General features: G+C 45.1%; 1 protein-coding gene across 1 annotated transcript in view; it reads left to right on the plus strand.

The window, feature by feature from the left end:
- DPP6 (dipeptidyl peptidase like 6) overlaps window positions 1–23,257 on the plus strand; it is a 715,888-nt gene that overhangs the window by 394,257 nt on the left and 298,374 nt on the right. The window lies entirely within an intron of this gene.

A 23,257-nucleotide genomic window follows, 5' to 3' on the forward strand; every position in this document is an offset into this window, starting at 1 on the left:
CAGGCCAGGCCAGGGGGTAGATAAGCAAAAAGAGAACCAGGGTGAAATAGAATACACACACACACACACACACACACACTGGAAGCAGCAGATGAGGGTCCAGTTTAAGACCCGCGCCTTCCAGCCATCAGTCTCTTCATTTGTAAAATGTATGTACAATACCGCTTTTTGCAGGCAATCGTCTGGGGCAAGAGTAGATCACTTGTCCAAGAGCACACAACCTTGGCCATTACAAAGATGATTCAAGAATATAGCCCTGGCTTTGACGTCTGATTAGACTCCAGCTGAAAGCGTTCGGTCAAAGCCAGCAGCGATGGCTTCCCAGTAAAGGAGCGTTTCGAGCGAGCTCTGAGACTAATGGCCGCAACACTTGAGATCAGAATCATCTATTTTGTGGAAATATTCCAAATACATTATAGAGAGTTTCCACAAATGTCTAATGTTTTGGTAACGAAACAGGCTTGCAGATGTTCCAAGACTTGCTGAGTTTAGACATCGGTCCCCCAGGACTGAGATTAAACCCCAGTGCTCCTGATTTATGGATTAATAACATGAACAATAAAATACTCATTTTTCTGAATTATCCGTGGTTACCAACACCGATGCATTCAGAGATACGTCTTTGGTCGGCCCGTATGGTACCATTACTATAATTAGTTTTCAAAAGCCTCAATATGCTTAGAGCATTTTATGAAGCAGTGCCCTCCAGTGGCTATGGGGACCCGTGACAGGCACAGTAATGGTGCTATTTGTAGTCTCGCTGGAGAATTGATTCTAAGGACGGCATTTAAAGAGACTGACCATCTTGCTGGGGATGTATTATTTTGCATATGTGTAGCAGATAAGCACGAGGACAGATGACGATCGGTGTCTCAGCTGGGCATGTGATTTCTTCATCACTGACCTATTCATTCTCGTCGTAATCTATAACGTGACCTCGACTGTACATTCAGCGGCTTGTCACTTACAGTAACATTAGCGATGTGACATATGATCATTTGAGCTGGAGCACTGCTTTCTGCCAAAGCCAGGGACCTCAATAATTATCGTTTTACATGTAGTTAGATGCGATTTGGAAGAGAGACGAGTACAGGAAGAGAGGAGTCAGAAGATCCACATTTGAGACCTAATTTAAATATATATGTATTTTAAAGTTTTATTTATTTATTTTTGAGATAGACCGAGGGGGGGGGGAGGAGGGGCAGAGAAGAGAAGGAGACAGAGGATCCAAAGCGGGCTCTTCCCTGACAGCAGAGAGCCCAACGCGGGGCTCGAACTTATGAACCGCGAGATCATGACCTGAGCTGAAGTTGGAGGCTCAACCGACTGAGCCCCCCAGGCGCCCCAGAGACCCGATCTACATGAGATATTACTTGTCTCCTCCTTCTTCTGTCCAACAGATCATTGCAAACCCAAACTCCATACCATATTCCTGAAAATGAAAATTAAACGCTACCTTAAAAAATACTCCTTTTTGACCCAAAATATCCAAGCTTATCTTTTAAAAATGGATGCCACATGTGGTTAAGAGGTAAAACAGCAAATGAAAAACCTACACAACCATTTTTTTTTCTTGCCGTAGAATTCTATTAAAATTGGATGAGTTTTTGAAACTTGTGGATCATGGTCTTACCCCCTCAGCCATGCGTTACCCGGGACACGGGACGTGCGTATCTGGGGGGACGTGCCCTCAGAGTTACTGTACTGAAAGAGAATTTGTAGTTTGGGAAACCAGCAGCTATAAGTACTTGGTGAATTGAGTCGAGAAAAACCGTTCCCATTTGTCGTTAACCTTGAACATATTCTTGCCTCCCAGGAACGTAGTCTTTTCACTCATTCTGGATCAAAGCATCTGAAAAGTCGAAGCGTCGAAGCATCATGTGAGACTTCCAGCTCAGATCTACCCTGTTATTATCATCATACGTTAGGATGGTACCTTTATTGCAATTGATCAACTGATAGTCATACCTCATTATTAACTGCAGTTCGTACTTAATTCGGGTGCCTTAGTGTCCTTGCTTCCCTCCAGATCCCATCAGGCTCTCACATTACATTCAGGCGTCCTTTCTCCTTATGCTCCTCCGGCCATGATCATTTCTCAGACATTTCTTGTTTTCAGTGACCTTGACGGGAGTCACAGGCAGGTATTTTCAGGATGACTGTCAGGTGTCTTGTAAATTGTTCTTAAATTGCAGTCTTTCATCATTAGCCTGGGGTCACAGGGTTTGGAGAAGAAGACCGCAGGCATGTGGTGTCCTTCTCATGACGTCATGTCAAGGGCATGTGCTGTCACGGCGACTTGTCACTGTTGAGACCTTACCCTTGGACACCCGGCTGATGCCTTTTCCCCCTCTTTCCATGTGGTGCTTTTTGGGAGGAAGTTACTGTGCACAGCCCGCAGTTAAGGAACGGAAGGTCATATTCCAACTTCCTGAGAGCAGAATCTCGGCATAAATTATTCAGAATTCTTCTGCATGGGCAGATGTGTCCATTCTCCACCATTTATTTCTGTACTGAATCACTTACTTACGTTAATATTCAACTCATAGACATTTACTGTATACTTTGTATTACAATCCAATACTGCTTTGTTGTTTTGTTTTGTTTTGTTTTTGTTTTTTCTCCAATGGCTCCAGCTCTGTCCCATCGGGTGCTCCTGCGGCTGACTCCACTGTTTGAGGCTCCTTCATCATTGTGGGTTTTCGTTTTCTTTCCTTTACTCTCTTCTTCCTCCCTCCTCCCGCCTTCCTCCATCCACCTTTCCTTCAACACTGTTTTACTTTCTGATACTACAAGGCGCTGCAGGCTTAGCTTATAGTTCCCCTTCCCCAGCCCCAGAATTAGCCATTTCTCCAAGTTCCTGTTGGATAAGAGCATTAGAAACCAAAGCTCTGCTCGTGAGCACTAGGATATCATTGCTTCTCGGCCTTCACAGCTGACCAAGTGAGGAAATATATGTGTGCGTACCAACCTGTGTGCATATACACAGCTCTGGGTCTATCACCTGTGCGTCTATATACCTATCTATCTATCATTTAGCTCCAACAATGTCTCTATAAAGCTAACATGAGTTCCTATGGATGCCTCTACCTGGGACACTAGCTGTCACTTGTTGTTTCTGTGTAATTAGTTCCCTCATTAACAGCGAGAAACGTGACTCCCGCCATCTGCCACCCAGTATCTTACTTGTCGCGCTCAGGCATGTGCGAGCATGGTTGCTAGCCTGCACCCCTCAGAGACATAGATTTCCAATCTCAGTGTAGTGTTTCGTACGGCTTCTTTTTTCATGAGTCTTCCCTCTAACTTCCATTTTTTATGTAAAAAAAACTCAAACTTTTTTTATTTGTCCTCAATATTTTTGCCCTTTTCAAAGTTCTTTTTCCCCCTTACAAAATATTTGCTTATTTCGATAAGATATGCATAGCATCAAGTTTGCCATTTTAGCCCTTCGTAATATCCAGTTCCATGGCATTGAGCGTATTCACAACGTTGGCAACCATGGCCACCATCCACTCTGAGAACTTCTTTTTACCATCCCGAACAGCAACTCTGCTCCTTTAGACAAGACTCACTGTTCTCCTCCCCACCTCTGGCAGTCCCTTTCCTACTTTCTGCTCTGTGGCTTTGACTGTCAGGTGCCTCACGGAGGTAGAGCGAAACAGTATTTGTCCTCCTGCGTCTGGCTTCTTTCAAACCTGGCATAACATCTTCAGGATTCGTCCACATTGTCATACGTGTCAGAACTCCATTCCTTTTTTAAGGTTGAATACTATTCCACTGTGTGTGTAGACCACGTTTTGTTTATCCATTTCCTGCTGATGGACCTTTGGGTTGTTTCTACCTTTGGCCACTGTGAATAATGCTGCTAGAGCCCTGGTATACAAGTCTGTGTTTGACTTCTTAGTTTGTCCAATATGTAAATCAGTGTGTTTTTTGGGTATTCCTATCTCTTTTACAAGTAGAAATTCCTTTCCCATCTGGCCACTTTTTATTTCTTTCTCGTGGCTGAGTGCCCTGACTAGAACCTCCAGGAAAATGTTCAATAGTGGTAGTGAGAGTGGATGTCTGTCTTTCCCTTGTCTCACAGGGAAAGCTACCGATCATTCACCATCACTTATGCCATTAGCTATGGGTTTTTCGTAGGTCCCCTCTGTGGGGTTGAAGAAGTTCCCTTTTGTTCTGGTATGTTCAAGGGTCTTATCATGTAAAGGTGACGGATTTTGTCAAATGCTACTTCTGTACCTATTGAAATAATCATGCACTTTGTCTTTCATTCCATTAATATGGTGTATTGCATTGATTGATTTCCTGTGTTGAACAAACCTTGTATTTGGGGGATAAAATCCACTTTGTCATGGTGTATAATTCTCTTTATATCGCTGGACTTGGTTTGCTGATATTTCCCTGAGGATTTTCGCCTCTATAGTTATAAGAGATATTGGTCTGTAGTTTTCTTGTGGTGTCTTTGCTTTTTTGTATCAAGGTAATATTGGCCTCATAGAATGAGCTACAGAGTTCCCGTGTCTTTTTTTCTTTTTGCCATTATCTCTTCAAATATTATTTCTGCCCTTTTCTGTCACCTCTCCTTTTAGACTCCTATCATGTATATTTTGGTACACTTGATGATATCCCACAGGCCTCTGAAACTGTTTATTTTTCTTCATTTCTTTTTCTTTCCATTCCTACTACTGGATACTCCCAGTTATCATCAAGTTCACTGTTTCTCTCTTCTACCAAATCTAATAATTATTTTTCATCCCTTTAGAGAATTTTTCAGTTCCACTATTATACTTTTCAACTTCAGATTTTCTATTTGGTTCATTTAAAATAATTTCTTTTTACTGATATTTTCTCTTTAGTGAGACAGAGTTCTCATTCTTTTAAGTTCTTTAGGGGCGCCTGGGTGGCTCAGTCAGTTGAGCGTCCGACTTCGGCTCAGGTCATGATCTCGCAGTTTGTGAGTTCGAGCCCCACTTCGGGCTCTGTGCTGACAGCTCAGAGCCTGGAGCCTGCTTTGGATTCTGTGTCTCCTTCTCTCTCTGCCCCTCCCCCACTTCTGCGCGCGCGCTCTCTCTCTCTCTCTCTCTCTCAAAAATAAATTAAATTAAAAAATTAAGTTCTTTAGACATAGTTTCCTTTTGCTCTTTGAACATATCTATAATAGCTAATTTAAAGGGTTTTTTCCCCTATTATGTCTAATTTCTCAACTGCCTTACGAATAGTTATTAACTGCTGTTTTTTCCTATGTATAGGCCATATCGTGCTATTTCCTTGTATGCCTCATGATTTTTGTTAAATACTAGATATTTTAAATAATACGGCGTGGTAACTCGAAATCAAATTGCCCTTCTTCCCAGGTTCTGCTTTCTGCTTTTATATGTTTAATGGCTTTCTTGAACTAATTCAATAAAGTCTGTGTTTTTTCCATGTAAGGCCACTGAAGTCTGTGCTAGGTTAGCTTGGTGGTCAGATAATGATTGGACAGAAACCTCTTTAAATACCTTGAACCAATAAATCTCCCAGCTTTTGCCACCAAGATCTGTGTGCATATGTGAAGGCATGACCTCAGTACTCAGCGAAGCAGTTTACAACCCTGCCATGGTATTCGTTTCCTGATTGTTCAGAGTTGCAAGGTCAGCCAGAGTTGAGGGGTTAGGGCATTCTCACATATTTCGTGAGCACCCCCACAACCCTACACATGGAGATGGCCTTCTAGATTCCCAGCAGTATGTTCAGGTTTTTCAAAGTCCTCATGGATGACTCATTCCCTAGCTTTTCCTTCTTAGTTTTTTAGTAAACTTCTCATTTTCTCCAACTGTTATCATCACCTCGGGCAGCTGCTATTTTAAACAATTATCACTGATTGTTTTTGACAAGTGCCCCAGGGAAAAGGCTTTTGCAGTGAGCAAGCTCCCAGTCTCCTCACATAAAGGCACACTCTGAGTGCAGGTTTTCAGGAAACTACCAGACAGGTGAAATAATGGCAGTCCTCCAGGAATGGGGCTTTTGAAAAGGCATGAACATGTTCTTCCTCCAGTATTTTCGAAGCTATTAATTTTAATGACCGTCATGATTGTGAGGTTGTTGTTTCTCACAACTACCTGGGGGCTGGGGAGAGGGAGATGAGAACAAGGCAAGTTAAAAAGGCCACAATTCAGACCAAAATTGATCCATTTTGCTTGAGTAATTGCACTTCAGAGTGTTGGAAGCCATTGGTGAAGTGCCACAGTTCGCACTTTTGCAATCTCATTTCTTTTTTGAGGGAGCAGATTTTCAGAGGTCTTTTTTTCTGCCATTCTGAAAGTGGCTCTTCCTTCCATAGGACTTGACATGTAGTTCTTTTCTCCTTTGGGTTCAAATGACCTGTTTCTCAACTCTGACACGTGTGATACTGGATGGTACTCAAAATGACGCTTGTTTTCATCAATGCTTTCAGGAATTTTCAGGGAATACTTTAAAATGTTCACAATTTTCTATGCTACTAGGAGCAGTGTGTTTCTGAGAGGGTGAGGGTTAAGTAGACTGAAACCCACATTTCTGACATTTTTAGTCCTTAACGGTACAATTACCTGAAAAAGAATGACATTAAAGTGTTTACTCTGCAGTACTGAAGTGGCTAATACTTTGTTTGAGAGGGAATATCCTTTGAATAATAAAATGCCTGCTGTTTTCTTATTTCATGTATCAGGTTAACGTAATATTCAGTATTTAGCTCAATTCCTCCCATTAACTATTTAACAGCAATTTTTCTTTCATTCTTTTTTGTATAGAATGCCAAAAGCATATAGCAGATGATGCGCCATAATACCTAAAAGAGAAAGATGTTTCTTCTCTCTCTTGAGGTTAAGATCTGCATATAGGATAGAAGATGTTTCTTCCCCCTGCCCCCTTCCTAGAAGCTGCTTGGTGTGGTCACAGGATGACCGTGGAGAAGCATCAACAGACGTTCCGTTCTACACTTTCAATTATGTGCATAATTAATGTGTACTCACACATTTCCCCTTTCTAATAGTAATCAATACAGAGATGGTAATCTGTGTAATCCATTCAGATGATTTCTCTAGAAATTTCCTCTGACAGCCTGGAAATTTTATAGCATATTTCTCTCGGCTGGGGCACTTTGGGTCTGCCAGAGTCTCCAGTGGATACAGAAATTGTCTTTCAAGCGAACAAAATACATGATCTACTCTCCTAAGGCACTCTTTCTTTGATGACCATGCAGTGTATTAAGTACCAACTGTATGCCCTTCATAATAAAACACACTTTAGGTTGAGTGATTAAAAAGGCCCTTGGTACTTATGAAATGATGGGGAAGATGTAAACAAGTAAACCTTGGTGCAACTGGAGAACATTTAGAAATTATAATCAAATGAAAAGTTTCAAAAAAAATACATGTAAACTCAAAGTGAAGCTGTCACATACAGAGAAGTACGAGTCTCCAGAGACTTTGTGGAGGAACCAGTTAAATCAGACATTAAAGGAATTTATGAGCGTATATTAGCAGGGACTTGTAGGCATTCAAAACCAAGACTCTGATGTGTCCACAGACATTAGTCAGCTATGTGTGGGGACAGCAAACAGAAGCAGGACTGGAAAGGGATGTGATGTCATGCCATCAGCAACCCATCAAATAAAAAAAAATCTCTCAGCAACCCATGGTCTGTATGCGCCACAGATCTGTGTCAGGACATGTTTACTCAGTGTAGTTCCATACGCTCACTGAGGAACCTAACAATGGTCGTTAGCTAATTGTTTTAATAGCAATCTATAATTTATCCCTAGAATTTTCTGCCTTTAAGTCTAATTATTTCTTTTGAAGCAACTCAGAATCCGTCTAATTCTCTCTTTTTTTTGACAGTTCTGAAAATCCTGGAAAAGGTAGCTATTATCTCCCTTCCCTATTCAGTTTACTTGAAAGAGCCTACAAATCTGAGAAGATAGTTTCTACCCACTACTTTGATATTTACTACCTTTGTAAGTGAAGGCCAGCCAACCTGTCTGGGCTGCTACTTACTCAATGGGTATATAGTAAGTGCTCATTTGTCTCTGCCCAGGGCTGCCCAGGACTCAGATCTGTGGAAACCATCCCTAACTCTTGCTTCCCAGTCTGGGACATTTCTCTACAACCACCCCCTTTATGAATTTCCTGACTTTAATTAAGCTCAGGAAGGCAGCATCCCAGCTGCCTCTTGTTATACTCGAATTCTCCATTTCAGCCTAGGCACTTTGACAGTTTGAGTGGTTGTGTTTGTTCCTCCCATCACAGTTAATGTGGATGGGGTTGGCCGTAAGCATTGTTCCGTAGGTCCTCCAGGGATCGAGATTCCATCCTCTGCTAGGTAGGACATCGGTAAGAGCTCAGGCTCCTCTGTTGGACACTCTGTCTATTGAGGACAGAGTCAGGACGAGGATGGAGAGTTTCTCACAGCAGGTGTTTGGAGCTGGCCCCGAAAGAGGCATACCTCTTTTCTACTTACATTTGCCATTGGATTGGAGTCGGTCACATGACCCCATCTAACTGCCAACGAGGCTGAGACATCTAGTCTACTTGTGTGTCTAGGAGGGAAAAGGCCATACCTAAAAGTAGTGTGTATCACTCCTGCCCCAAATTGTGCTGGACTTTATGCACAGAGCCTGCGAGGAATCCAGGAAATGGAGTCTGGTTGAAGGCTTAGAAGGAAGACTTAGCAATTATACTTTCCAAGCCTGTCAACCTTAGAGGTAGGTGATTGTGTTTATGGTATCTGTTACAGGGTGAGATTGCTTAAAAGGTAGTAAAGCAGCATAAAAATGAATGCTAGTATCTTCTTAACAAATGATCCTGGGATGACTAGTCAGTCACGGACAAAACAATGAAGCCGGACACTTACCTCACACTACATACAAAACTTATCTCAAAATGGATCAAAGACCTAAATGTGAGAGCTAAACCCATTAAACTCAGGAGAAAGCAGTGAGGTAGATCTTCATAAAATTAGATTTAGCTAAGGACTCCTAAATACGCACAAGCAACAAAAGGAAAAGTAGGCAAATTGGATTTCATCAAAATTGAAAGCTTTTGTGCTTCAAAGGACGCCATTGAGAAGATGAAAAGACCACCCATCAAATGAGAGCAAATATTCTCAAATCACGTATCTGAGAAGGTACTTGTTTCCAGAGTATGTAAGAACTCTTACAGTTCGATACTAAAGCAACAATTAGCCCAATTTAAAAGTGGGCAAAGTATGTCAACAGACATTCCTCTAAGGAAGACACACGAGTGGCCAAGGAATACATAACAAGGCACCATCGGGGGGGATGCTCAGCGGAAGCCTAGTGAGATACCGACTCACACCCGCTAGGTTGGCTACAGTCTAAGAGTCAGATAATCGCCAGTGTGGGTGGGGGGTGTAGGGACGTCGTCCCTCATCTGTCGCTGGTGGGAGTGCAAAGTGGTGCGGCCACTTTGGAAAACAGTGTGGTGGTTCCTGAAACCTGGAAACAGAGTTACTGCCTGCCCAACCGTTCCAGCGCTGCGTGTAAACCCAGGGTCAGAATGAAGGGCGGGAGACAGCCGAGGAAAGGGTGGGAGAGCAGCTCACATGGGTTTCCTTATCCTGGTCTACAGTAAACATATGCTGTATATGGGGAAGAAAAATAATCATGCTTAAGGCTCTTGCATGTGATATCTCATTTAATTGTGATAGCCCAGTGAAACGGCAGTATTATTGTCACTGGTCTAGTAACTTATTCAAAGCCATGCATGTAGTCAAGCCCAAAGCCAGTTTGAACACCCATCTTTCTGGCTCTGGCAGTGGAGTGAAAAGGCCTTATGCCATCTGCTTGAGGCTTCAGAGCCGGGGAAGGAGCCCCAGGTCTGCGTCGGTCCTGATTTGTGCAGGACTCAACTATGCTCTTCCTAATCCACATCAGCCGCCTTGTCAAGCAAATCCCAGAGCCATCGTACACGATCTGTAAGGACGGGAGGGCAAAGGAGGCAGCAGCTCAGAGACTGGGCAAAAGGCAAAGCATCGCACTGATCAGGGTGATGACAGAAGGGTCAGATTTGGCAAAATTCTTAACTTTAGCTTTATGCTTTCAAATGAAAACTGATTTATGCAAACATTAGTCGGTAACCTGATTTTCCTCATGCTGTACGTAATCCTAATAGAATTTGTTGACAAATTCAAATTATTGGGGTGCCTGGGTGGCTCAGTCGGTTGAGCATCCAACTCTTGATTTCGGCTCAGGTCAAGATGCCAGGGTCGTGGGATCGAACCCCACACCAGGCTCTGTGCTGAAGCGTAGAGCCTGCTAGGGATCCTCTCTCTCCGTCTCTCTCCGCCCCTCCCCACTTGCACACATGTGCTTGCGTGCTCTCTCTCAAAATAAATAAAAATTAAGCTGTCAAAAAATGTTAAATTATTGATAACAACACAACCCTCTAAATGGATGCCAGACTAACATTTGCCACAAAGTCTCACGTAATCATTTCCATTTTTCTTCGGGGAAACTGGAATCCACTTACACCGTTGGTCCAGTGACTACACAGAAAAGTGAAAAGTCATTGAGACATTGACAGAAAGCTGGGTTTTTTTTCTGAAATCATTGCACCCAATTCTTAAATGTACGTTTTTCTTCTAAACTGTGTATACTTTTAGACATGATTGTGTTTTGACGTGGGTTGCCCAGTTAATGGGAAAAGCTTTAAGTCTGTGAGACAGATTCCTGACCAAAGCAACGTGAAATCTGTGTTGCTGTCCGTTGATATCCTATCACAGAGTGACTCCTGGTTTTCTCTCCATTCCTGGTGAACTAGGGTGTCCCCATGCCCTCCTATATGTAATGTCACGTAAAGCACTTTAAAGGATGTTATATTATTTTTCGTGATAGAATCACTGATATTTCTAATAGTAATTCTCCCTTCACACTTGGTAGCTTTCAGGCATAATGCCACATGACTAAAGGGGAACATTTGAATGTAAAGGTCCTTGCTCACAGGTGAAGAAAAGACAGTTCACAAGCTGAAAATGAGAGTTTACTCCTTGTTACAGTGCAGTGAGCTATTCCCATCTGTGGAGGCGAAAGATAGTTCTTTCTACAGACCGAACGCCACCAGGCCTTCAGTGCCCAATCACTGCCCTACAGACGGATCTCTAATCACACGTTACACAACAGGAAGCGCGCGTGATGGGAAGAGAGTGGGCTCACCTTTTCCAATGACCCGTTCTTACCAAGAAGGAATGACTTTGTCCGGACGCCCTGTGGCTGCAGACCGTTGGCCGAGCAGTCTCGTCTGTTCATCGATAACGTTTCGCGAGGACAGAAACAGCCACACGCTCCGAGACGTACAGCCGTTAGATTCGTTGACTTTATTACCTGTGGGAATAGGAACAACCATACCTGTTCGGCAGTTTGGGGGTGACTGTATCTAAACAGAAGACAGACATGCAGTACGTATCAGAAGCACTTTAGAGCCTCCTTCCAACACCGCGCCCCTGTTGACCCCCCACCCCCACTCGTTCCTTCACTGCTTTCTTCTTCCTTCTCTCCAGCCTGAGGGCCCTAATCCATTCAATTGTGGAAGTTCTTTGTTTCCTCTGGAGCCATTTGTACTGTAAATAGAATGATTTTCTGTCTTCTCTTCCGTGTTATTGAACTTTTGTTTCTTTCACGCTCCTGCTCTTTGTTAATGATTCATGATTCACGCCTAGAGGAATTCACTCCAGAACCCCAGTGGGGGAGTCTCCGTTGCCCTGTCTGGCCAGTCCAATGGGGCCGGAGGGGGCTCTACTAGGACCCCATAAAATAGGTTAATTACGGGGCGCCTGGGTGGCTCAGTCTGTTATGCGTCCAACTCTCGATTTCGGCTCAGGTCATGATGCCAACGTCATGGGTTTGAGCCCCACGCCGGGCTCTGCGCTGACAGAGCAGACCTTGCTTGAGATGCTCTCTCTCCCTCTCTCTCTGCCCCGCCCCAGCTCACGCGGTGTTGTGTCTCTCAAAAATAAATAAACCTTAAAAAATTATTTTGAAAAATAGGTTAACTGCCCCAAACTTCCCTCTTGGAAGCAAAGAGTTGAGTTTCGGTTTGTTTTTTTCTTTTTTCTGGTTTTCTAATGAGCTCAATTAACATTTTATTGGTGCGATGTGGGACAGATGTTGAAACAAAAAAAGATTTCAGGTGATGGAATTCTTACCCTGTTTCCCTTCCTGGGGAGGGGAAGTACCAGCTGACACAGGCCGGGAGCTCTAGGAGTGAACAAGGACTTGGGGACTTCCCACCAGCGCAGATCATCCCGGGCCCACGGGAATCCGGGAGACGGGGACGAATTTCATACAACGCTAAGCCCTGAGCTGATTCCAGCGCAAACTCTCCGTGGTACCTGGGCCTGGCTTAGGCACCACACCCACGTAGCCCTGTGTAGGGACAGTTTCCTCCCTGTCTATACCCCGCATCCATCCAGGAGCAAGTGACCGGCCTGGGCATGTGCCTCCCAGCAGTGACCCAGAGAGCGTGCTGGAGAGAGGTGGCGTGCGGAGGAAATGAATAGTTACCTGAATCCACAGCTCTTCCTTAGATGGGTGTAATTTCTTTCATGCTGAGTTTTCTTTCTTCCTTTTTTTTTTCCAACGATTTCCGAGGTCATAAACTTGGGTCTGAATGAAGGTAGGCAGAGGTCAGTTGCACAGGTACACGCTTTTTCAGACCCTCTCTCTTTTTCCCGTACTCTACATCACGCCTATTTTTTATGCCCCAAGAATTCCGTTTTTGCAATTATTGTAAAATATGTAGAATATAACCTGTACCATTTTAGCCATTTTTAAGTACAGCACAGTAAGATCAGGCACATTCACATTGTTGTGCAACCACCTCCACCATCATTCTCCAGAACTTTCGCACTGGCCAAACTGAATCTCTGTCCCCATGAAACACTAACTCCACGTGCCCCCCACCCCACACTCTGGCACCCTCCCACCTTCTGTCTCTAGGAGTCTGACTACTCCAGGGACCTCACGTAATTGGAACCATACGATATTTTCCCTTTTGTGTCGGGTTTATTTCACTTACCATAACGTCCTCAAGGTCCACCCGTGTCGTTGCCTGTGCCAAAATGTCCTTCCATTTGGGGCGGCTGGGTGCGCAGTCCGTTGAACGTCCAACTTCAGCTCAGGTCACGATCTCGCTGTTCGTGGGTTCAAGCCCCACGTCGGGCTCTGTGCTGTCAGCACGGAGCCGGCTTCAGATTTTCTGTCTCTCTCTCTCTCTGCCCCTCCCCAGCTCACGTGCTCTCTCTCTCTCTCTCTCTCTCTCTCTCTCAAAAACAAATACACATTTTAAAAAATGTCCTTTTTACAAGCTGGGTAATATTTCACCATACGTGTGCGTGTGTGACATTTTGTGGATCTGTTCATCTTTCCATGGAAACTTGGGTTGCTTCCATTCGTTGGCTGTGTGGCAGCAAACATAAGTGGAGATATGTTTGAGTCCCTGTTGTCACTCTCCTGGGTCCACGCCCAGAAGAGGAGATGCAAAATCATGTGGTAATTCAGCATGTCATATTTTGAGGAATCGTCATATGTGTCTCAGGAGCCCTTAAGACGTCCAGAAATGACTCCAAACAACGGATGACCCAAGGAGACAATGTTGTTTCTGTGCCATTTGGCAACACCGCCCAGAAAGTTAAGCCCAAAGGAAAAAAATCGGTTGATGTCCAACGAACAGATCACACAGTTTTCTCCAGTTCAAATAAGCGTGGCTTCTGGTTGTCTTTTACTACATTGTGCACAAGTGGCTGCAGAAACGATCCTGTGTAAAGTCTTTTTAGAAGGGCCCGATGTAAAATTTACTTCCCGGGACCCTGGCTGGCCCCTGGAGAGGTTGGCCACCACCTCCTGGAAGGCTGCCTGATTGGAGAAGGAGGTCTGTTCTGTTTCCTCGCGGGACAGCCCCCCGGCTTGTCCTTCTTTCCGTGTTCTGCTGTCGTAATCACCAGGAAATGATGAGCAGGGCGATGTGGCGGCCGGGGAGTCGGGCTTTCCTCCATAAATAGGCAGTTATTCTTTCCGTGCTCGAGTTTCTTTATGGAGGAAGGAAACAAGTTGAGCACGGGAAGCCCGCGAGCGCCACCAGCGTCTTCCAGCGCCACGGCCCCGCGGAGCCGAGTTCCCCACCCCGTCCACAGCGTCGTCACCTCCCAGCGACGTGACCGGGTTCGGTCTGTGGTGCTCACCAGGCCTGCTGGCTGTTCCGTTTTCTCCTCTGTCTGGCTCGGGCCTGCTGATACTCCAGTGAACTTGGGACGGAGCCTTAGGGGCTTTTTGTCTGTTTTTCCACCTCTGTCGTGGCACCTGTTTTGTTTAATTTTACTCCATAAGACCACTGTATACCGTGGTTTTCCTGCTCTCCCCGACAGCCAAGACCTACTTCGTCCACACCCGCACAAAGTGCTGGCTGGGCCGCCCGTCAGACGGGAACATGGGAACGTTCCAGGGTGTGTGGAACCGGGAGAGCGGACGTGAGAGTGGGCCTCTCACCCTGGGAAGGCGCGGGGGGCATTGTGTGCTGCTGCAAGGAGAAAATGAGTCGGAGCTGAGAGTCAGAGAGGTGTTGGCGGTCTCCTAGGAGATGCGAGCCACACACACGGGTCCAGGGAAACGTGACTTGCGGGCATTGCTGCCTGAATGGCAGACGCCGGGGCCGAGTCTTGGAGGAAGGAATAACAGCCTGGCACCTCCCTGGGGGAGAAGCCTTGTTGGATCACTTGTGAAGATCCGGACTTTGATTCGGCACAGGGAGCAATGATCCAGACCCGGACATTGTGAGAAACGTAAGGTACACGAAATACAAAACTAAAAACGAAACGGAACGCTGATTCACACATCGTGTAAGTGGATCACAGCATACAGGAGAAACAGAAGCAGAAATCGGATTGTCAACCCTGCAAAACGTGCCCTTCTGTCTGGACGGTCCCTGGTGACATTGCTGACAGGACACGGGTCTCCAGTGCCCCTTTGGTGTCACTTACGTTAGCACTTTGGTGTTTTGGATGTGACCGTATGTCTTTGGCTGTCCCACAGCACCAAAGCATCCCAGCTGATTGTTTAGTTTCACTCACACCCCAGTGTCTTCTCTATCACTAAAAAAAAATTTTTAATGTTTAGTTTTGAGAGACAGACAGACAGGGTGTGACTGGGGGAGGGGCTGAGAGAGAGGGAGACGCAGAATCCGAAGCAGGCTCCGGGCTCCGAGCCGTCAGCACAGAGCCCGACGCGGGGCTCGAACTCACGGACCGCGAGATCATGACCTGAGCTGAAGTCGGACGTCTTACCAACTGAGCCGCCCAGGCGCCCCATCGTGATTTTAATTTCTTTCCTTTTGATATTTATTATGTGTTGGCTGGATGAAAACACATCAAAACATTAGATGATGTGGTCTTTCCCCGCAAGGGAGGATGATGCATGAGGAGGGCATCATGGAAGGGAAAACATGAGCCACGGGCTGGTAGGGTAAGTGTTGAGTTTGGACCAAGGTGATCTCATTTGCCTTAGCCCCTCCCACAGTGCCAAATGAGTGGGAGGCACCCCCACAGCCAACAGCTCACTGGTGACCTCCGTGAGAACAATGGTGTGGGTCCATTAAGGGAGAGGGGACTCAATCATACCCCAATCCTAACATACACTGTAGAGTGCTTCCTTGAGTCTGCAGGGAGGCGTGTCCAACACCCCACTGCGGGAGGGCTGAGCACAAGGTAAGAGATTTCCCAACTCCAGTGGCGTCTCGCAAAGAAGCTGCCTTGAAAGTGGTGGATGAGTTGAATAAGCAAACGCGCGACAGGGTTCGGAAGGGTAGTCAGTTGTTCATGAAATCAGCTACTTTGGCCCTAGTCAGGTAGGTGTGTTCATGCTCACCCGAGAGTTGCTAACGTTGATTGGTCGCCATGATTCTATTCTAGAGAACGAATAATGTAGAACGATGTTGTTTGGGGAGGAAATAGTACTTGGCAACTCCATAGTGTCGAGAGGAGGGAAGAAAGCCCGTTCAGGCGAACCTCGCCGGTCCCGATCACCGTAGCGTTCCTGTTTCACATACGACAGTGCACATGTGGACATCACAGCCGTTGCAGGGACTCAAAGCAAAAGCACACAAACAAAACCAGGGAGAGGGAAAGCAATAGAACTTAGGCATTTAAAAAAATCCATTCCCTAATAGAGTAAACACATCTTCCACCGCAAGTTACGATTTTCAACATCATTTACCTTGTACTTCCGCTGTTGAGGAAGGCGGCTCTAATAAATGAGACACAGTGATGACCTTTATCAGCACTACCGATAGCTATAAATTGAGCTGAACATCCCCATCAGCTAAGAAGACAGAACTCATTACTGACCAAAGATTGCTGTGTAGCCTTTGACGGAGACGGGTACCATTAAAACGAATGCTGCTTCACTCGTGTAGACAATGTCTTACCACGGGAGACCTGAAACACCACGCATTGATTTTTGTGGGTGACTACAGTAGCATAACCAAAGGATGAGCTGAGCCTTATTGTATGTTAAATAGCAGTGCCGTGCAACGTGTTCTTTTTTGGAAGAGTTGATCTGTTGCTTCTTACATTACGATCTTTACCAATGGCACACGTGGAACAGAATTGTCGGATTTATAGTCCTGACAATTCAAGTTGAGCCATTCTCTTGTTTCAGATATATATCCGTGAAATTAAGTCAAGATTTTTAATTTTAATGTTTATTTATTTTGAGACGGTGGGGGGGAAGGGGCAGAGAGAGGGGGAGACACAGATTCCAAAGCAGGCTCTAGGCTCCGAGCTGTCAGCACAGAGCCCGACGTAGGGCTCTAACTCATGAACTGTGGGATCATGACCGGAGCCGAAGTCAGATGCTCAGCCGACTGAGCCATCCAGGTGCCCCAAGATTTTTAATTTTAAAACTAAATACAGTAAATACAGAAATTTGTTTCTACCAACACTAGCCTTATTTATTAGCAACAATACTTGCTGAATTTGGGAATAGACCGGGGTTGAGATATTCAGGTTATATCACTTGCCCTGATTATTAAGGCATCCCTGTGTACTTTCAAGTGTTCTGGTTAGATAATAAGCTACACAGTTACTCTAGAAATATATGAAATGGAAGGACTATAGCAATCCTTGGTCTTCAGGTTACAGTTTTATCAGATTCCGCACGTAAAGCATTCCTTTTAAGTCCTGTGACTTTCCATAAAATGGCTTCCATTACCCAGATGATGGTTGTTTCCTTCGAAAAGTATCCATAGTGCTTAATACTCAGGATTACTCGATATTGAACCGGACGCTGTTCTAATGTCACAGAAGCAAGGTGTCCTTCACATCCCTATTGCTGTCAGAATGAAATATTGAGGTAGAGAAAAGTCAAATAACTTAAGTCCACGTAGTAGGGAAGGTGGGAAATTCTTAGTACTTCAGATTAAAGATCTACCGTAAGAGATGGGTCCTCACTTCACCGTGGGATGAAAGCAAGGACCTCCTTGCCTCTAATCGTTGCATCCGTGCGGCCAGCGTGTGACTGGTGCCGCACCTGCTCTGGGAACACAGTCAGCACCCAGGTTGCCACGGCTTTCACACTGATCGGTTCTGGCTGGCTGATTGGCTGGGCTTTCTCATCTCATCCCAGCAGAGCTCTGGGGTCAGAGCCGGAGTCAGAAGACAGAGGTGGGTTTATAATAACGACGCCATCATGTAGACTTCTGAGGCCCCTTGCCTGGAGGAGCGGCCTGGGCGGATGGGAGTGCCGTGCTGAGCTGTTCCCCTTGGCAAGGACAGTCCCCAGAGCCGTCACAGGAGGCTTCACGTCCTGCCCCAGCAGGCGACCCAGGCAGCCACACTCCTTGGGGAGAGATCTGCCTTTGACCTCTCACATTTGTTACACGTGCTGGACCTTCTCTGAAAGCAACAGCCCGCCGGTGTCTACCGTATGAGGGGGCGCTTGGAGGCCTGACAGAAATGAGCTCCTCTGAAGGAGCGAAGGACTCCTTCATAGGGCACCTGCCTGCTTTTCCTAGGAGAGTGAGAGTACCTCTGTTCTTCCACCCCAACGAGTAGAATCGTTTCCTGTAATGGTTTTCTCCACTCCATACAGTGTCTATACTCCACCTGCTGCTTGCATTTTGGAATGCTTTGTTTGCTGTTAAGTCAGAAAGATGAGAGCTGTGTTTACTCGCGCTTTTCGCAGACCGCACCCAAAATTCTGGAATAGGGCTCATGACATCTCTTTTCCTCCACAAATAAAATCGTAGGTGCATGTTTGGTAGAAAGCCACACGGACTCTCCTTGGCGGAGAGCTGAATGCTCCCGTCCTTCTCTTCCCACTTGTGCCTGGGCTCAGTGGCCCTGCCCAGTTACCCTTTTGGAAAAATGAGGTGGTTTATTATGGAGAATGAAAGACTGAGTGATAAAGTAACCTGACTTAGCAGAACCCAGCAACGGGATTAAACCTGGTTCTCTGGACTCCAAATCCAGAGTAAAAGCATGATTGTATCTCTTATTAGACGCATCTCTGAGCAAGAGAAAAATGAAAATCATACTGGTTTACACAAGACAGAAAGGTTGTCAGTACACCTAGAAGTCAGGAGGGAGGATCTCTGCTCTAATTTGCTTTTGTAGTTCATCCGCAAGGTTACCTAAGGGTCCAAGATGGCTGCTCTAGCTCCAGCCATCAGAAAGCATCCCTGCTAGCAGGGGTGAAAAAGGAGAGGAGGACGGCATGCTCTAGCCCGTACGGACACAGCTTTGTAAGTTTCACGGCCCACTCTGGGCATGTCCCGTCTGTGGCAGAGCCTGAAACAGAAGCCAGATTCCCAGACTCCTAGACCACGCTTTTCCCAACGATCTGTAGACTACCGCTGGCACTTTTCATCAGAGTTTTTCTGAAGGAACGTTCCTGTCAAGTTTCCGTGTCTCGATCCATTCATTAGTCATTATCAGCAAGTGATTTTTCTCTTGGAAGCATAGCTAAAGTAAGGCGGTCATTTCAGCGAGACCTCTAGGTACTTCTGTTTGCTAATTTGTTCCATAATAATCATTAGAGGGAACAATATTGACATAAAACCTGAGTTTACTTTCCGCGGTAGTCTGCTGCCTTAATGTAATGCCAGCAGACGGTAAGGTTATTCAATACCTTCTGTCTTCTATGTTTGTACTGGAAAACAGCAAAGTCTTAGAACCCCTGTTGATGAAGTATGTACGTGATTGAACACTGACCCAGCTCTTAGCATTTTGATTAAAACCATAGCCCACGTGGGGCGCCCGGGTGGCTCAGCCGGTTGGGCGTCCGGCTTCGGCTCAGGTCATGATCTCGCAGTCTGTGAGTTCAAGCCCCGTGTCAGGCTCTGTGCTGACCGCTCGGAGCCTGGAGCCTGCTTCAAATTCTGTCTCCCTCTCTCTCTGCCCCTCCCCGGCTCACAGTCTGTCTCTCTCTCAAAAATAAAATAAAAACATAAAAAAATTTTTTAAAAAACCCATAGCCTGCAGAACCACGTGCTATGGCTTTTCTGAGCTACTGTTTTACTAAAGGCTATGGCATTGGAACAACATAAGTAGCATCATTCACTGACCACTGCATTTCAGAATCTGCTAATCGTTCAGGACTTTTGACAAATAACTGATGGTGATAAAATTTGGTGGCCTCAGAAAACAGCATGTGTAATCTTCCAAGTTGCTTCATTTCTGGACAAACTGGTAACCAAAATCACTTTTTACACAGTTTAGTGATTGTTTTCATATCCCGTCCGTGAAATTTTGTCCATATCTTTCTTGCACATGCTGAACTTTACTTGAAGAAGAATTTTTTTTTTAACGTTTACTTATTTTTGAGACAGAGAGAGACAGAGCATGAATGGGGGAGGGTCAGAGAGAGGGAGACACAGAATCTGAAACAGGCTCCAGGCTCTGAGCTGTCAGCACAGAGCCCGACGCGGGGCTCGAACTCACGGACCGCGAGATCATGACCTGAGCCGAAGTCGGCCGCTTAACCGACTGAGCCACCCAGGCGCCCCGAAGAAGAATTTTTTAAAGGTAGAAATCATGAGGCTCGTGGTTTTATGTTAATGTAAAATAGACATGTGTCCAAGATTTTATTTGTCTCAGGAATTAAGGAGAGAAGTGGCAAGGTATAAAGAGAAAAGTTAAAGGCAGACACACATGTAGGCAATCAGAAATGCTGGGATGAGTTTTCTGGAAAAGTGGTGGCTCTTTCTGGGGAGGTGGGGTGGGACAGAGGGACCCACTGCCTGTCCACCAGGCAGAATTTATTTGCATCTCTCTGGCTAGAACCCTTCTCGTTGCTGTCAGCTCTCTACAGCTTACAGTCATAAAATAGCTCAAAGACAGTGATAGGAGTAGACATCTAAAGAGGCAAACAGCCCAGGAGGAGTTACATACACAATGCCTAATATTCACCGAAAGGATACTCCGTGGTCTTTTTTGTCCATTTCAGAGTTTTTTAAGATTTTTTTTGACACTTTCAATAACACTTGTGATTGATTTGCTTTAAGAGAAGTTTACTAAGTAATAGAAACATTATATATATATATATATATATATTTTTTTTTTTAATGTTTATTTTTGAGAGAGAGAGAGCACAAAGAGGGGAGGGGCAGAGAGAGAGGGAAACACAGAATCTGAAGCTGGCTTTAGGCTCTGAGCTATCAGCACAGAGCCCGATGTGGGGCTTGAACTCATGAACCGTGAGATCATGAGCTGAGCCGAAGTTGGACACTTAACTCCCCTAGGAGCCCCTAGAACCATCATACTATAATCATTTCAAAACCCTTCAAGAAGGGGCGTCAAGGTGGCTCAGTTGGTAAAGCATCCAACTCTTGGTTTTGACTCAGGTCATGATCTCATGGTTGCTGAGTTCGAGCCCCACGTTAGTCTCTGCCCTGACAGCATGGAGACTGCTTGGGATTCTCTCTCCCTCCCTCTCTCTCTCTCTCTCTCTCTCTCTGTCTCTCTCTCTCTCTCTCATTGACCTCCCCCAGCTCTCTCTCACTCTCTCTCAAAAATAACTAAACTTACAAAAAGCTCATCAAGGAGTCTTGTATTTTTATAAAACAAATCATAAATATCCTTAAATACGTGTAATTAGCACGGGACTGCTTAGCTAATCTTCCCTTGTTCTGTACCCACTAAACCCTTTTCTTACAAAGCCTTACCTGTATATTTTCCTTTATGATAGATTCAGGTGAAAACAAGATAAATTGCAAAAAAAAAAAAGTGCTAATTGTACAGATAAATTGTTTTTTCCGTTAGCCACATAAGCTAGCGTTGTCAATGTTAAACACAGAAGGAAGTGATTTGTTTTGAGCGGACTTCGGTATAATACGCTGTTTAAAAGTCTAAACATGACTCTGTTGAAGCACATAAAAATTGGCCCCCATCCGAAGAGTGGAAATTTAAAAGGTTTTAAAAGCTCTCTGGGCTGTCCGTTAATCAAAGATAAAATTGGGCATTCACAGATCTTACGAGCCAAACTAGTGGATTTCAAATCCCCTAAACATCATCCTTGCACTGTAGCTACTTTCCAAGTCATTTCCAGGCTGAGATCAATATTTGTTTGACAGTACTTGTCTGTGTAGTTACCCACGTTGTGAAAGCGGATATTGTGGTGTCACTGTCTCAGAATTCGAAGCCCACAGAATTTAATAGTCCACCTCCTTCCATCTTTCCACCCATTTCATTCCCAGACAACCCAGCTCACAATTTCTGTGAGATAAGCTAGAAAGAGAAAAACAACAACAACCGAGTACAGTAAAAGCTTGGATTGTAAGTCGTTCTGCGAATGTTCCGCAAGACGAACAGACATTTCTAATAAATTTTAACTTGATAAACGAGCGATGTCTCGTCATATGAGTCGTACCTGACGCTGGACGTTACGTGATCACAACCGAGCCAATGGTTCTTGAAACTGGCTTCCATATACAAGTGCTTTGGATTACAAGCATGTTTCCGGAATGAATTATGTTCGCAAGCCAAGCTTTCGCTGTATAGAACTTTCATGTTTTAACTTTTTTGGAATCCTTTGGCTCTTTTGGGCCAAAACGCACACATTAGCTTCCGCCATGCTGCAGAACCTGTGAGGTTCTGCGAAGGAAACCACCAGAGCGTCCTCGCCTCAACGCGTGTTGTGTAAAGGGCTACACATCTAGCCTTCCGTCCTGGATTCTCCCTGCTTCCTGCTCTCCCTGGGATTTTCTGCCTGAAAGCCTCTCCATCCACTGAAACGTGGGCCACTGTTCTTATGTCCACCCCACTTGACTGTATGTTCCTAGAAATTAGGGGCTGTGTCGTTTTATCTTCTTCCTTTTTATGAAAAACTTTAAGCTTACAGAAAAGTGGAAAAGATAGCACAGCAAACACCCATATAAGCACCACTTAATCTTAGCACTTTCCCCTTTTTGTGTCTTCCCCCAATCTTTCTTGCTGAAAATATTTAAATGTGTCATTTTCTTTCATCGCTGAAGACTAAACACACATCTCCAGAAGTATACCCTCTTTGTATCTACAACAACCTCATTCTCGGCGAAAAACATGGCTGTAGTTTTCTAATACCATTGAATTCCTAGGCCATATTCAAATTTCCTCCTTCATTCTCAAAATATATTCTATGTCTTTTTTTCTCTCTGCTCAGATCACATTAAGGATCATAATTATGCTTGATTATGTCTCTTAAGTTTCTGCCAATGTAGAACAGCTCCGAGCTATTTCCCTATATTAGGCCAGTTGTGTTATAGAATCTTCCACATCCTGGATTTAGTCTGTTCCCTCACGGAATGATTTAACACGTTCGTCTCCAGCATCTGGTTGTCCCACTGGTAAAACAGGACTCAGAGGCAGATTCATGGGTGAAGCTGGGGCCTCCAACTTCCTCCCCTATAAACAGGCATTTTCCAGGGTGCCTGAGTGGCTCAGTGAGTTAAGCATTCGACTCTTTTTTTTCTTAGTTTTTTAATGTTGATTTATTTTTGGGGGGGGAGGGGCAGAGAGAGAGGGACAGAGGACCTAATGCAGGCTCTGCACTGTCAGCACAGAGCCCGATGTGGGGCTCGAACTCACGAACTGTGAGATCAGAACTTGAGCGGAAGTTGGACGCCCAACCGACCGAGCCACCCGGGTGCCCCAAGCGTCTGACACTTGATTTCATCTCAGGTTATGATCTCACAGCTCATGACAGAAAGCCCTGCATCAGGCTCTGTCCTGACAGTGCGGAGCCTGCTTGGGATTC

This window comes from Lynx rufus, unplaced genomic scaffold, assembly GCF_022079265.1.
Source record: "Lynx rufus isolate CCGP_SWC_20201006 ecotype Redwood Valley unplaced genomic scaffold, mLynRuf1.p SCAF_4, whole genome shotgun sequence".
Taxonomy (NCBI): Eukaryota; Metazoa; Chordata; class Mammalia; order Carnivora; family Felidae; genus Lynx; species Lynx rufus.